The following is a 16172-nucleotide window of genomic DNA, read 5'->3' as shown; positions in this document are numbered from 1 at the left end:
AATTTTTTTTTCCTCTTTTTATGTTTTCCTGGACCCACGAAGTCAGAATCACAAGGCTAAATTATCTGCAGATGTTGCTACCTGTCTCACAGAGAATATTTCAAACTAGATTGCCAGGAAAAACATAAAAATATAATGCTATAAGATAAAAAATATATATAAAAATATAACTATAACGGAATATTGTTTCCAACTTTGCAGCGGTGTCACATTTCTTAACTAAAAAGTTAGTAAAAGACACTGTCTATTACGGGACTCCATTAATATTTTCTCGTCTCTGTGTGCTATAACAGCTGCCAATATTTTGCTGCACTAGCATACTTGCAATAGGCCCATTTACAGTGTGCATCTGTATTATTCCTGGACCTGGTACACACTGTCTGGTGCGGGACTGCATTAATATTTTCTTGTCTCTGCATGCTTTAGCCTACCAGCTGAACTATTTTGCTGCAATAGCACTTGTAATATTTGTAGTGTGCTTTTGAATTATCACCCGGTATAGCTGGTATAATTGGCTGCAGAATTAATATCTTATTTAGCAAATCAATGAATCAACCATATCATTAGAAAAGTAAAGCTGAAACATTGATATCATAATTATGTATGACTGACAGATTTTATGTAATGAGAGAGAGAGAGAGAGAGAGAGAGAGAGAGAGAGAGAGAGAGAGAGAGAGAGAGAGAGAGAGAGAGAGAGAGAGAGAGAGGTATATTGAAATCTACTGTGTAAAGAGTAAAATCAACAGCAAAAAGATTCACAATAAATATAAAATTTTTCGCATATTTTTTCCATACATAAGAGTAGAGGGAAGTATGAAAGCAAGGCGAAGAGTTGCCAGAGGGCTAGTTTACAACTATATTTTCCTTTGATTCTTAATTTTTTAATGATGGTCAGGAGTTAATCTTGCCTGAAAGCAGCTTAAGACAAGAAGTTTGTTGTGATACAAAGTCGAGTTCATCTTACAACAGTAAGAATACATTCGTGTTCTCTGCTAACATGGACTCAGGTTCTTCTTACAGAAGGAATTGGATGATTTTTGCAAATCGCATGTGAGGAAACTGATATATTTCTCCCATACCATTCAATTTTTGGTTTTTGTAGTATTTCCAATATTTTTTACTAAATTTTACTGAGAAAGTGAAATACCAAAAGCAACTTTTTTTTCAGACTGATAAATCGGGAATTAACAGCCTGTGCTGACACAATATTAATATAATAACTTTACAAGACCAATACATCTGAAACGTGTTTACCTTGCTAATCTTTTTTTTTTTTTTTTGCATCATAAACATATGAACAAATAATTTTTTTGCCTAGTGAGTACATGAAAGAGAGAGAGAGAGAGAGAGAGAGAATCAGATTTACCTTAGAAAAAGAAAAATACACTTTACATGCTTTCACTAAAATAATCCCCCATGTATTATGTGCTGTTAAGGCAAGGGTAATTTAAATATAACATACTCTTATTTTCAAAGTAGTTTATATTATTTCCTGCGTGAAATTCCATGAATCTCTCATGAAAAAAATAATGAACAAAACACAAGCATATTTCCTTACCGGCTGGTAGGGGCAAGTGTAGAGTTGGTAACTGTCTGCTTTCAACGTCTTCTTCCGTTTTGCAGGTGGTGGTGTTTAGTAATTCATTCGTGAGGTTCCTCTCATATGCATCTTCGGCAAAATGTTGACTACATATCCTTGCATTATTAGCACTGAAGTAATCCTTTGCAAATATTGATCTGCCTTTTTGTCATTTTCTCACTCTTGGGAAAGTTATGCAGCATAACATCGCCGTTTTTTGTAGATTTTTCATTACAGCCAAACATAGCAAAAATACTAGGCATTGTACTTTGTTTTTCGTTTACTACTAACCTTAAAAATCGAAATATAAGTCCCGGCTGGATAAAAAAAACAAAAAGAATAAATAACTGCCGCTCACTGTTTCAATCAACTGATGTTTACACTTCCAGTAGCTATTAATAAGTGAAGTGTATTTTTCTGCATTTCTGTTTTGTACTTTGAATAACATTACTATATATATATCAGTCTTCATAAAGGATTTATTCCTGTAAATTTAGAAATAATTCATTAGCAATTTACTAACTGGCTATATTCTGAATTACAGCTCAGAGAGGAGACGTTCTCGATTTCACCAGGTGATTGAACGCTGCTGGCTTATCGTACGAAGACCGACTTTTTCTTTTTTACAAATATGGATTACAGTAAAAATTTTGTTCTTCAGTCAGAAAATGAGATATCGGATCTGAGGGAAGAGCACCAATTACTTTTTAGTCAAATCTGGGGATGTAGGGCGACTTGGTGACAGCATTACCAACACGTGAGTGGAAACAAAGCCAGGAACTAACGAGCGGCGACTTTCACGTGGGAAACACGCAGGCGAAATGAGGTAGTCTCACCAAAGAGAAGCCGGATTTTTGGCATGGTTTTGAACATTATTTTCGGGGGTAGATTATCGATTAATAGGGGGGGAAAGAAAGTTTTATTTTAATTTATAAAGGTCAAATAGAGAAAACAGGCTATGGATTGGATAAGTTTAGGGGACACTATATCAAGTTATTACAAAGATTTGCACGGTTTTGGGGCGGGCCTCTGTGAGAAGCCCTCAGTACCTAGTACGAGAGAGACGGATGGCTTCTCCTAGAAGCCCGAAGACCGGAGAAGGTTAAATGTAAGGAATTCTTCGCTTTTGTTATATATTTTATAAATTATTATACATTTTATAAATACTGTAATATTTTTACAGTACTTTTTTGTACTACTGTACGGAGCTCCCTCATCCTAGCCTACATCTTTCAAAACCACTGAAAGGTCAGGAAATCTTCACTCTTTTATTATTTTAGAAATTGTTATACGTTTTATAAAATATTTTAATATTTATACAGGACTTTAATCTAATTTTTATCATTACAGTATCATTCCAGACTGCCAAGCATCTTTACTGACCTGTACTACTGAGCTCCTTCATCCTAGCCTACATCTTTCAAGATTGTTTTTGTAAATGTTTGTACCTTGGTTTATGAAATACCGCAAAATGTACTGTATTACTGTATTTATTGTAAACCCTAGTAATTTTATCCTTACCGCTCCAGGTTCCTTAACACATGCACATCTCCATCTCCCTCAATCAAGCCTACACCTTTCAAAATCACTGGAATTAGGTAAGGCATTCTTCACTTTTTTCTGTCATACATTTTTTATATTTTATAAAATACTGTAATACTTTATTTATACTTTACTGAATACAGAACTGTACAGTATATAATAGTAAGTTTTTACATTCCAGATTCCCCTGAATCATGGTCACACCAACATTTTTCCAGGGGTAATACTGCAAGATAATTTCAAATTAAAGGTAAGGAATTTTTCACTTTTTTCATTTTTATACATTTTTCGTTATAAATTATTTGACATTTACTGTACTTTATAACAAAAAGTATTCTACTGTAGTACACTTTATTACATACTGTATGCTGTACAGTGCTAATTTTAATATTTTCACTCCAGATTAAAATTTCATCTCCCACATATGTAAATACAGTACCACAGTATCAAGTCATTAATTCTACATTTCTGAGGTTTTTGGGTGCACACCTCACCAGAATGAAAGTAAATAACACCTAAATAGTTTTCAAGACACCAAAAGGATTAACCCTTGAGGGACAGGCTAAATATATATTAAACACACCCAGACCGGGCAAACTTTAAGGTTGGCCATTTTAAGGAAAAAACACATTGACGGAAAGAAGATATGCAAATGCGTATGGTGTAAGAAAAAAATTCTAAAAATTTTTCCCTGCCTTCCACGGGAAGTTGAAAGTGACTATTTACAACCCTGTGTGGGGCCTCTTTTACAAGACACTTGTAAAAATATGCTAATCTTACCAAGTTATACATGTTTTTTCTAATAATTTATTTTATTGTATTTTGTAAAATTATAATTACAGCTCACACAATATCATAAAAGATAAGAACTAAAATCAGTAACAAATTCTAAGTATATTTGTTGTAAAATATTTAAGAGATTTACTGAGATGGGGAGATGCTGTAACTTTTTGTGAGATACATGTTTTTTTCTAATATTTCTTTGCACTTTTCTTTGTAAAATTACAATTATAGCTGACATACTATCATAAAAGATAAGAACTAAAACTAACAGCAATCCCTGGATATATCTATGAGTGAATAAATAAAAAGACGTCGTGAGAGAGAGGGGCAATACATCTCCCCATCAAGTCTCAAGTCACACTGATCCCCCTCTGTCCTGTGCTGAGCTACTACAGTTGCCATAAGTCATTTATGGACCACTGAAGTGTTATGAACATCTTTCCCGCTAAATTCATCCAAATCGTATGACGTGTAATATTAATACTCATATGGGTTAGCCCGTCCATCACTCAAAATCTGTTATAGATCATAATATGATGATGCCCATCCACTGAGGGTTAAAAGTAAGGCTTTCATCACTATATTTTCCATCTTTATAAATTTTTATTACAATGTCCGAGTTCTGGTGCATTCCTGGAATGGAACCCCTGCCATAACTCAGGGCCTGCCTGTATATATACATACATACATACTGTACACACACACACACACACACACACACACACACACACACACATATATATATATATATATATATATATATATATATATATATATATATATATATATATATATATATATATTACTAAAGGACCTCATTCAAACTGGATGGTATCTAATGGAGTATTTATTCAAAAAAAGTTACAAGCTTTCTTGGACAAACAGTCCACATTATCAAATATCCGTACAGTGAGCAGACGCATAGTCCAGCTGTATTTATATCTGTGTGCTGGGTACTTTTAATCCTATCATCGCCTAGCTCCTCCTGTGTGACCCCCAGCCCCTTATGATCTTGGTCTTTCTCTGCCCCCTTCTTCTTCCAGGTGTCCGTTTTCCGTGCGCTCTCTTGCGTTTTTCCTTCGTTTCCTTGGTACTGTGGAGTATACGATTTTTATAGATATGCTGTCCTCAAAGCCGTTTCCAGTGTTCCCTGCCATTGTGTTGTTGGCACATGTTATGAAGGTGTTGTCTACAACCAGTCTGGCTGTTTTGTTGGTGTTCCTGTACAGAAAACTCATATTTTCCCAGTCTATTTTATGATCTTTTTCCCAACAGTGTTTGTCAACTGCCGACGTCTGATTATAATGCCTTATGTTCTGCAGGTGTTGTTTGCCTCACTCTTTACATGATTTGCCAGTTTCGCCATAGTACCCTTCTTCACAGTCTAGACACATTGCCATGTATAGCCCCCCTCTACCGACTTTTTGTTTCTAACTATTTTATTCCTAATGGTGTTTTTGTAGCTGCCTGCCAATTTGAAATTATCTAGCTTTCTGTTAATGGGTGCGATAGAGTTGTTGTCCGGGACTGTAATTATTTTCTTCCCTACCAAATGTTCCTTTTCTATCCTTTCCCTTTCCCCAAAATAGTTTTTCCTTGCCTTGATGTGTGCCCACTCCCACCAATACTTAGGGTAGCCTAATCTCCTAAAACTCTGGTGGGAGTGGGCACACATCAAGGCAAGGAAAAACTATTTTGGGGAAAAGGAAAGGATAGAAAAGGAACATTTGGTAGGGAAGAAAATAATTACAGTCCTGGACAACAACTCTATTGCACCCATTAACAGAAAGCTAGATAATTTCAAATTGGTAGGCAGCTACAAAAACACCATTAGGAATAAAATAGTTAGAAACAAAAAGACGGTAGAGCCGGCCCTCTACCGTCCTTTATGGCAGCGTGTCTAGACTGTGAAGAAGGGTACTATGGCGAAACTGGCAAATCATGTAAAGAGTGAAGCAAACAACACCTGCAGAACATAAGGCATTATAATCAGACATCGGCAGTTGACAAACACTGTTGGGAAAATGATCATAAAATAGACTGGGAAAATATGAGTTTTCTGTACAGGAACACCAACAAAACAGCCAGACTGGTTGTAGACAACACCTTCATACCATGTGCCAACAACACAAAGGCAGGGAACACCGGAAATGGCTTTGAAGACAGCATATCTATAAAAATCGTATACTCCACAGTACCAAGGAAACGAAGGAAAAACGCAAGAGAATGCACGGAAAACAGACACCTGAAGAAGGGGGGCAGAGAAAGACCAAGATCATGAGGGGGTGGGGGTAACACAGGAGGAGCTAGGCAATTATAGGATTATAAGTACCCAGCACACTGATATAAATACAGCTGGACTACGCGTCTGCTCACTATACGGATACTTGATAATGTGGACTGTTTGTCCAAGAAAGCTTGTAACTTTTTCTGAATAAATACTCCATTAGATACCATCCAGTTTGAATGAGGTCCTTTTAGTAATTCTACTAAAGCACAGAACAATTGTGTATGTGATAAAGTATATATATATATATATATATATATATATATATATATATATATATATATATATATATATATATATATATATATATGGGGTAATGGGTCTTATTTTAGAATTACTGTGTATATTCAATCATAGTGTGATGAAACGAAAGAGACGCTTCAAAGTGGAACTAGGACGATCGCACAGTTGCAAAATCATTGCAGTCAGCAGATAGTTCGATTGCTTCAGCTGTTTTGGCTCGATGAACACACAATATTGACGCTGATATGTGAGGCGACCGATCGAGTTGGTATGCAAGTACGTAAGTTCGTGCATTAGAAAAATGGAGATTGTGTCTAATTCTGCCTAAAAGTTAGGTCTGGTTGATTATTAACTAAGCAAGAGCGATATCGTCCAGACGTGGCTTTGTGTGTTTCCAATCTCTTAGAAACTGGCAGTTAAGGTAAATCCAGACTTCTCTTTTTCCTGTGTGGACTGTGAACTTGTGAATTTACCATATCCAATACACTTATTAATTTGTGGGGAGAACTGGACATAGTCATTTATGTCACTTTAATATTCTATTTTATTGTGTTCTGATTTGACATTGGTTAACCATGCATTTTAGACTTTCATTATTATATCACATGCTTGTATACTGTATTTGTGGGAGATTACTATTTGTTTGATTTTCAACAGATGTCTGTGGGGTTGCTGTGGTTATAGAGAAAGGACACTGCAATCTTTGCAGTTTAGTGGTTGCTTTCAATGTGGTTGACTTTAAGACTAGACGTATAATGTCTACGATGGAGTGTGTGAGAGTTTTGAGTGTGAAGGCTTTTTAGCCAGAGTAAGATTAAATCTTGAATTAGACTATTTTGACTTGATAATTCATTTATTATGCATTTTAATCTTTTCTTTGTTAATTCATTACTTGTTGGGTTTGTTTGATAATAAATCTATTTATGTAGGAAAGATTGTGTTTCTTTACAGTATCCATTTTGAGGATGGTGTTGGAGAGAGAGAGAGAATCCATGGGTTGAGTGAGAGAGAGAGAGAGAGAGAGAGAGAGAGAGAGAGAGAGAGAGAGAGAGAGAGAGAGAGAGAGAGAGAGTTGCGGGTTACCCGTCTTCTGGAGTTGAGCCGCGAAACACGTTACGTAGCATTTCGAAAGGAATGTTTGAATCTGTAGGTGTAACAGATTTTATTGGTGGCAGCGGTGGGATAAAGTTTTATTGATGGCAGCGGTGTGCGAAAGTTTTATTGGTGGCAGCGGTGGTCGTTAATTTTAATTAGTGGCAGCAGTTAAAAGTTTAAATGATAGCAGCGATGTTTGGGGTTAAGATAGCGAAAGAGGGATAGGAGAAATAGGCTAATTGATAACACTGCGCCTGAGGCACTCGCTGATAGTGATAGCCGCAAGGCACATGTTGAGAGCAGTGTCGAGATCTTAAGCGATGGGATAACTGCGTGTCAGAATTACACGTTGATACGGTGAATTTTTTTTTCTATTTAAGTATTCGGGAGTGGTGAATTGTGAAAATAGGTCTGGGTGATATGTAGAGTAGTTTGGGGTTAAGAAAACACCCAGATAAGTGTGAATAGTGGCGATTGTGAGTTAATTAAGTGAAATGGTGATCTTGCAATATCGAAGCGGAGCTAACATCTTCCATCTTCTTTCGAGTTCCCATTCTCGCCAGTGGCGCAGGGCTCCGTTTTCTGTTTAGCAGTCACGAGTCATAAGGCAAGTTCTTCTGTTTTCTTTTTTTTTGGGGGATTGTTTTCTTTCGTCCATCTTATCTAATTTTATTTCATGTTATTACGCTCAGGGCGTGTGATCACTTACAAAATGCCTGACTCAGATGCAAGTATGTCACAATCAATTGTATGCCATAAGTTGACGAACTTCAATGCAGGCATTACAAATTTTAAAGGGTTAGTTGACGGGAAGTCGACTCAGAATGTTGAAACGTTCATTGAATCAGTAAATAATTATCTGAATTCTAAGAAAATTGCGGATGGCGCCGAAGCTTTAACAGAAGCAAAAGCTTTCTTAGACTTAGACAAAGGGGATATTGGAGAATGAGCACGCAGTTTCGGGTTCAGAAAGTGTAAATCTTGGAAAGACCTCCAGGAATTTTTACGTGCATCTTATGGCGGGATCGACTGAGAATGCGTTGTTCGGAATTTACGAGCGCTTATCAGAACTAGGAAAGGTAATGATTCATTAATCACGTACAGTGCTCGCTTATTTAATGCAGTAGGTGAGATAAAGAAATCTATGAAAAACTCTTCATGGGTAAATGGAAATAATATCTCCTTAGATAATTTTGAAAAATTGTTACACTTTGCCTGCCTTTTGACGACGGTTCCGGATGTGGTTGTAGATGGTTTTGATAAAAGAATTGATCAGAATACAGATGAATCCTTTTTGTTTGCTCAGATTAATAAAAATCTATCAAAATGTCCGACGCTGGACAGTAGTTTTGTGAAGGAGGTGCTAAAATTTCAGCAGCGGTTTCGAAACCACAGAATAATGCTAGTACTTCACATCTAGGAAATGATGCAGGAGTGAAAGCATGTGCACGAGTGGAGTCGAAGAAGACTCCAGAGAGATCAGTCACAACGATTCGTTGTTTTAACTGTGATAAGGTGGGACATAGTAAGTCAAATTGCAGAGTGAGATATTGTTCAGCTTGCAAATCTTCAGGCTACAAAGAATAGAGATTATTCAGGGAAAACACGGGGTGGTTTTACTAGCTGTGACAGAAGAATTCCACATGATGCAAGTTCTAGGTACACAAATGAACATCAGAATTTTCACAGGATAAGTTCGAAGACGGACACAGGATAACGAGCAATCAGGTATTAGAGTCACCAGAACATAGGCCGATTGTACGTGGTTTTTCTAATGGCATTGAAATTTCTATTTTCATTGATTCTGGCAGCTCAGTTAACCTGATAGACGCTAATTTTTTTCACTCGAAGTTTCCAGAGTGTAAATTAGTCCCTACTAATGAGACAGTGTGTGATGTACAGGCGAGAAGATTGAATATCTTAGGTTCGTCATCTCTTACGCTTTGTATCGGTGAAAAGACGATAGTAGAACCATTTTTGGTCATAGAAGGATTAGCCTTAGGTGAAATGGTTTTGCTAGGACACCCTTCTTGTATGCGACATAATATCAACATTCTTACTGGAATTCAGGGGATTACAATAGGTGAGCCAGGTTGTTTCGTTCCATATAGAAACATGGAAAAAAGTTGTGAGAAACCCAGGACGCAGACTGCGACATGTGTAACACATTCATTAGAGAATGAAGACATTCCGCAAAAGTCTTTCAAAGGATTTTTGTTAGAAGATATTGAATTGCACCCGCGAGTTCCTACATTAATTAAAGTGTCGATGAAAGAGAAGAATTTGCCTTCTCAAGTGTGCGTTGTTGAGGGAACCGAGAAATTCAAAGACGTTGTAAGTACGGTATCAGTAAATGAAGTTTCAGTCGCAGGCGTAACTGCAGTAGAATTGGTAAGCTATCAAGATTCAGTGAAAAAATATCACAAGGGTACTTATGTAATTGATTTTGAAGAGTTTAAGGAAGAACATAAGATAGTGAGTTTTTGTGGAGACGGTAATATGTTTCCCAACAAGGAGCTACAATTCAGAAGTCAAGTCCTTCACGAACATTTGGCTAAAGCTGATTATTCCGAGTATACAGATAAAGTAGAGAAAGTGTTGAAAGAATATTTAGATATTATTGCTTTGAAGGGAGATAAGCTAGGGGTTACAGATGTTTTAGAACATTCAATCCGCCTACAGAAAGGTACAAATCCCATATATATTCCAGCGTATCGAATTCCTTTTAAGATTAGAGAAGAAGTAGAAAAAGAAGTTCAGAAGTGGGAGTCGGAAGGTATTATTAGGCCCAGTTCCTCGCCTTTTAATTTTCCTTTACTAGCGGTCCCAAAGAAAGACGGTAGCATCAGAGTATGCGTAGACTTTCGTAAATTGAACGAAAAGACATGCCCAGATAGATACCCGGTAGCCTGTTTGCCTGATTTGTTTGTTGAAATCGGTGGCAAGAATATATATTCGTCTATAGATCTCATGCAGGGGTTTTTGCAAGTTCCGCTTAGCGAGAATAGTCGTAAATTTACAGCATTTTCTATACCAAAGGGGCATTACGATTTTAATAGGATGCCTTTCGGATTACAAGGGTCCCCAATAACATTTACTAGGCTGGTTAACACAGTACTTCACGGTTTATTAGGAAAGTCGGTATTTGTGTACATGGATGACATTCTCATATGCACAGATACAATCGAAGAACATCTAAAGGTGTTAAAAGAAGTCCTCAAGCGATTACGGTTCGCTGGGTTAAAGGTCAAATTGGCTAAATGTGAGTTTCTGAAGAAAGAAATTGTTTATCTAGGTCATGTTATCTCTAAAGAAGGAGTCAGAGTGAATGATGACAAAGTCAAGGCTATCGTGAGTTTTCCAGTTCCTAAAACCAGGAAGCAGATTCGTTCATTCCTAGGTATGTCGGGTTTCTTTCGCCGTTTTGTGCGGAATTTTTCTACAATAGTGTCTCCATTGACAGATCTATTAGCAGAAGATGTTAAATTTGTTTGGCGTGACAGTCAGCAATTAGCTTTTGAGAAGCTTAAGAATGCTTTAGTGAACCCACCTGTTTTGAAGTTTCCAGATTTTAGTCAACCGTTCACCTTGGTGACTGACACGAGTCAGGAAGGTATAGGTGCGTGTTTGATGCAGAAAGTTCAAAACGCGTGGTAGTAGCGAAAGGCTGATGTCAGTTGTGGACATGGAGGCTTTCGCAGTCGTCTCTAGCCTTGTTCATTTCAAGATGTTGTTGATGGGAAATAAAGTTGAGATTTTTACAGATCATCAACCGTTGCTAGAGCTTTTCAATAAGCCAAATTGACATTGAGAGATTTTGATGCAAGCCTCAAATACATTGAAGGTAAGCATAATGTAGTTGCAGATGCATTGAGCAGATATTTTCCGGTTGAGGATGAGGGAGTACATACCGAATCCTGTGCGGAAGATGAGAGTGGACATTTGGTGTCTCATGTCTCGGATACTAGTAGTTCTGAGATATTTCATGTGGGGGACAAACACGTTCCTATAGTGCATACTTCGGAGAGAAATAGTGTGTCGGCAGTCTCGGAAGAGATTGTTATTCGTCATGTTGAGGGAAACGCTGTGTGTTATATTACTGGTGAAAATGTCACTTGGGACATACCTTTGCTCGAAGAGAAGCAAGATGAAGATAAATTATTGTCAGATGCTAAGGCGTTTCTCAGAGGAGTTTTACCGAAGAAAGGTTATAAGTTGCCTTTTTCTGGACTAGAATTGGAGAATAATTTATTAGTTAGGAAAGTTAAGTATAACTTGCGAAGTAGTCTAAGTATGGGTGAAACTACACAAATCATTGTGCCAGAGAGTCTAGTACCACAAGTTCTAGATATTGTACATTGTAAATTTGGTTCTCCTCATTTAGGTGTTGATAAGACATATGAAAACGTTAGGTCAAAGCTCTTTTGGAAAAATATGTTTTCCGCAGTAGAGGCCTTTGTGAAGAATTGCTCTATTTGCAATGCGAATAAGCCGGCGACGATGGTGTCTTGTCGTTTGGGTTCATATCCCATACCAAATAGGCCGTTTCAGAGAGTGCATATGGATATTCTGGGTAATTTCTCAGAATCTGCTTATGGGTATAGACATTTATTAGTGGTTGTTGATGAGTTGACTCGCTTAGTCGAGATTTTCCCGCTGAAATTCAAGTCAGCTGAGGAAGTAGCTATAGCGTTCTTTAAGGGGATAATTTGTAGATATGGTGTCCCTGAATGTCTGCTCACAGACAATGGTAGGGAATTTATTAATAAGACTTTGGAGGGTCTTGCCATTTTACTGGGAATAAAGAAGGTATCTATAATCCCGTATAGGCCAGAAGCGAATGGGTTATGTGAGAGGGCGAATCGGAAAGTAATTGAGGCATTGCGCATGACAGTGGGTGGTTCCGATACACATTGGGACAGATCTTTGGATGAAGTTCGATATAGTATCAACACTATGGTGAATGACACAATTAAGATATCTCCAGCAGAAGCTTTGTATGGATACAAGTTGAAAGGACCTTTTGATTTGTTACCAGAGCAAATTAAGGGCGATGTTACGGTTATTTCGTTGATAAATACAGCGAGAGAAAGATTTGCGCGTATTAGTAAAGAACTTGAACTTAGTTCGCGCACAATGGTAGAGAAGAGTAACGCGAAATCGCGGGGTGTAGCTATTTCCATGGGTGATAGAGTGTTTGTTAAAGTGAATGTTCGGAATGATCCGAATTATAAATTAAGTCCAAAGTTCCATGGACCTTTTGAGATTGTAGAGATTAAAAAAGGGAATAGATTTGTAATAAAGGATGTAAATACTGGTGTGACGAAGTTGACCCATATTTCGAAGTTGAAGAAAGTTGGGATGTAATGGAACATTTGTATATAGTTAGAGGGATAAATGGGTTGATATTTGTATGCATATGATATTTATTTTTTTTTTTTTTTGTCTCTTGTTCATTCTAGGTGCTGAAGTTCTTAGTGATAATCCTGTTGTTTTAACCTGGGGTCACAAATGTTCGTTTGGGACCAGGTGTAGTGGTTGAAGAAGATCATGAAGTCGGTTAGCTTCGGACCAGGTGACCATAAGTGTGGAATTTGACAATATAGGAGCAGCCAGAGAGGAATTGAATGATTCCAAGGATAGGTTGCACCGAATGAGAAAGACGCTAGATGAAGTAGAGAATAAGAGAACTTTGCCAGTCTCTTTAACTAGATTAATGAAAGAAGTAAGAATAACGTTAGATAGAGTTGATAAGGGGATAGATAAAACGTTAGAATGGATTCCTGACGTTACTCCAGGAAAGTCACCTTCTGTAGAGAAAAGGAGACGTAAAAGAGCAGCACCTTTGGTTCTTCTAGGTGTTGGTGTGATTGCTGCGATTGGAGCTATGTCCGTTGGAAGTTTAGTCAAAGTAGCAGAAGTTCAAAAAGACCTAATAGCTCAGGGGAAACAGTTAAATCAGTTGCAAGAAAGTAATGAGAAATTGAGAAGTGGTTTTGAAACAATTAGACATTCTTTGAATGAGTTGTCAGTTACAGTAGGAGGTTTGAAAGAAGATCTTGATGTGACAATAGCACTTCTTACGATCCAACATACTCTTCTTAATATTGAGAAAGAAACTGATTCTTTAAGGATAGAAGTGCAAATGCAAATAAAAGCAATTATTGCTGCAGCAGATGGTCGTGTGTATGGTGATGTATTACCTTTAGGATACCTAGAAAATGTTCTAAGGAATTCCGCTTATCTACATGGGGCGAAAGTATTATTCACAGGAGGAGATTTGTATTTCTATTATAATGTTTTGAGTGAGATTGTCTGATCGCATTAATAGTATATGTTCCTGTCAGTACCATGAAACCTTTTCTTAGTTTTGTTATTAGACCTTTTCTGAGTGCTTTTGGAGACTTAGTAGTGAGATGGGATGGATTAGAGACCATGTTCATTTTAGGGGATCAGTATCAAGGTTAGGGAGTTGATTATAAGACAGGATGTACCTTAGTTAGGGAGAAGTATGTGTGTGACAGTAATGTTTTCCAGCTGCGAGTTGTATCTGTGGGTGGTTGTGAATTGGCATTAGTTCATAGACAGACACCGACAGAATGTGACTTTGTACAGTTTCCACTTGAATACCACATAATCTCCACCAGAACTCTTACTGCCGTATACTGCAAAAAATGTCCGGTTACGACGATGTGCCAGGGTAACAAGTCGACGTCGTTCATTCTTCAGGGATCTAAGCTGTTTGATGCTTCATGCCGTGTGGTATCAACAGACTTCCTCGTAATTAGCCGTGCTGTGTTCAACAGTTCCGAGAAGATATTCATGCGTCATATGCGTAACGATCATGATGTGGTTCCAGTGCCTAAAACAGGGGTACCAATGACTATTCCACCGTTAGAAGAAGATGATCCAATAATGATCGAGTATCAGAAATACATATTGCCTTCTATATTGATAATCTTAGTGGCTATTCTACTGATAATTCTTATTATGGGGGTAGTAAAGCTTATTTGTGCTTGTAAAGCTACATGCAAGAGCTCTAAGAAAACGACCCCAGTGACTTTGGAAATAGTTCATGAGAGCAGTACTTAAAACTGCAGTTCAGTAGACATTGCTGGTTGAGCATAGTTCTATTTGTTATGTTTTATACGTATGCTTTTATTTTAGTTCGCCATTAAGAGAGCGAGACGCTCTTATGGGGTGGCCGAGCACTATATGGGGTAATGTGTTTGATTTTAGAATTACTGTGTATATTCAATCATAGTTGGTATGATGAAACGAAAGAGACGCTTCAAAGTGGAACTAGGACGATCGCACAGTTGCAAAATCATTGCAGTCAGCAGATAGTTCGATTGCTTCAGCTGTTTTGGCTCGATGAACACACAATATTGACGCTGATATGTGAGGCGACCGACCGAGTTGGTATGCAAATGCGTGTGCGTTAGAAAAATGGAGATTGTGTCTAATTCTGCCTAAAAGTTAGGTCTAGTTGATTATTAACTAAGCAAGAGCGATATCGTCCAGACGTGGCTTTGTGTGTTTCCAATCTCTTAGAAACCGGCAGTTAAGGTAAATCCAGACTTCCCTTTTTCCTGTGTGGACTGTGAACTTGTGAATTTACCATACCCAATATACTTATGAATTTGTGGGGAGAATTGGACATAGTCATTTATGTCACTTTAATATTCTATTTTATTGTGTTCTGATTTGACATTGGTTAACCATGCATTTTAGACTTTCATTATTATATCACATGCTTGTATACTGTATTTGTGGGAGATTACTATTTGTTTGATTTTCAACAAATGTCTGTGGGGTTGCTGTGGTTATAGAGAAAGGACACTGCAATCTTTGCAGTTTAGTGGTTGCTTGCAATGTGGTTGACTTTAAGACTAGACGTATAATGTCTACGATGGAGTGTGTGAGAGTTTTGAGTGTGAAGGCTTTTTAGCCAGAAAGATTAAATCTTGAATTAGACTATTTTGACTTGATAATTCATTTATTATGCATTTTAATCTTTTCTTTGTTAATTCATTACTTGTTGGGTTTGTTTGATAATAAATCTATTTATGTAGGAAAGATTGTGCTTCTTTAGAGTATCCATTTTGATGATGGTGTTGGAGAGAGAGAGAGAATCCGTGGGTTGAGTACGAGAGAGAGAGAGAGAGGGGAGCGAGAGAGTTGCGGGTTACCCGTCTTCTGGAGTTGGGACCTGCGAAACACGTTACGTAGCATTTAAAATGGAATGTTTGAATCTGTAGGTGTAACATTTCATATATATAGATATATATATATATATATATATATATATATATATATATATATATATATATATATATATATATATATATATATACACAGTCGACCCATATATTCATGGGGTTAGGGAACACAACCACCCATAAGTGCTGAAAATCCATATTTTATATTGAACCCCCCTAAAAACACTTAATGTAACTGCCTATTTCAGGCCAATCAGCATTGAGGAAAGCTGGTACCCTGCTGTGTGACTGGCTCCTCCAACCCTTCCAGATAATAGCTGTTGTCAGAGAGAGAGAGAGAGAGAGAGAGAGAGAGAGAGAGAGAGAGAGAGAGAGAGAGAGAGAGAGAGAGAGAGAGAGAGAGAGAGAGAGAGAGAGAGAG

At 37.4% G+C, this 16172-nt stretch overlaps 1 protein-coding gene and 1 long non-coding RNA gene across 2 annotated transcripts in view; one reads left to right on the top strand and one right to left on the bottom strand.

Annotated features, from left to right (window-relative positions):
• Positions 1-16172, bottom strand: part of LOC136836355 (uncharacterized) — a 450152-nt gene that overhangs the window by 114746 nt on the left and 319234 nt on the right. The gene's annotated exons all lie outside the window — the stretch shown is intronic.
• Positions 1-16172, top strand: part of LOC136836356 (uncharacterized) — a 30552-nt gene that overhangs the window by 7627 nt on the left and 6753 nt on the right. Inside the window, exons 3-4 of the long non-coding RNA XR_010852377.1 lie at positions 3109-3177; positions 3303-3371. This is a non-coding gene — a long non-coding RNA (uncharacterized lncRNA). The remainder of the gene's footprint in view (positions 1-3108; positions 3178-3302; positions 3372-16172) is intronic.

The sequence above is a fragment of the Macrobrachium rosenbergii genome, chromosome 56 (assembly GCF_040412425.1).
Source record: "Macrobrachium rosenbergii isolate ZJJX-2024 chromosome 56, ASM4041242v1, whole genome shotgun sequence".
Classification (NCBI taxonomy): Eukaryota; Metazoa; Arthropoda; class Malacostraca; order Decapoda; family Palaemonidae; genus Macrobrachium; species Macrobrachium rosenbergii.
Note: the sequence above shows the minus strand (reverse complement) of the source record. Positions and strands in the feature narration are given on the sequence as shown.